We start from the raw sequence: 323 nt of genomic DNA on the forward strand, positions 1-323 counted from the left end.
GCTTTGGCTTGGCTGGGGGGGACATGGGCCCAACGTGGCCACATGGGCGCCTGCACCACCACGGCCTGGCTGAGCCGGGCTGAGTAGGGAGAGGAGCCCTCAGCCCTGCCAGCCCTGCCTGGTGCAACCAAATGCCCATCTCCATCTGAGTGTGTCCAGGGAACGGTGTCCTTCCACAACTGTCTCCCCCACTACAGCAATTTTCCACCCTGAGACCGAGAGCAAAGCTCACATTGCACCCAGCTGCACCGTGGGCTCCTTTCCTCATTGCTCCGATTATTTTCCAGGTTCTGCATCTCCAAAAAGTGAGTACCCGCACCCTG

At 60.1% G+C, this 323-nt stretch overlaps 1 protein-coding gene across 1 annotated transcript in view; it reads left to right on the forward strand.

The window, feature by feature from the left end:
* The window catches only part of LOC104282052 (CMRF35-like molecule 7), a 2549-nt gene that overhangs the window by 2008 nt on the left and 218 nt on the right, over window positions 1–323 (forward strand). The window lies entirely within an intron of this gene.

Source organism: Charadrius vociferus, unplaced genomic scaffold (genome assembly GCF_000708025.1).
Source record: "Charadrius vociferus isolate BGI_N301 unplaced genomic scaffold, ASM70802v2 scaffold260, whole genome shotgun sequence".
In the NCBI taxonomy this organism is placed as follows: Eukaryota; Metazoa; Chordata; class Aves; order Charadriiformes; family Charadriidae; genus Charadrius; species Charadrius vociferus.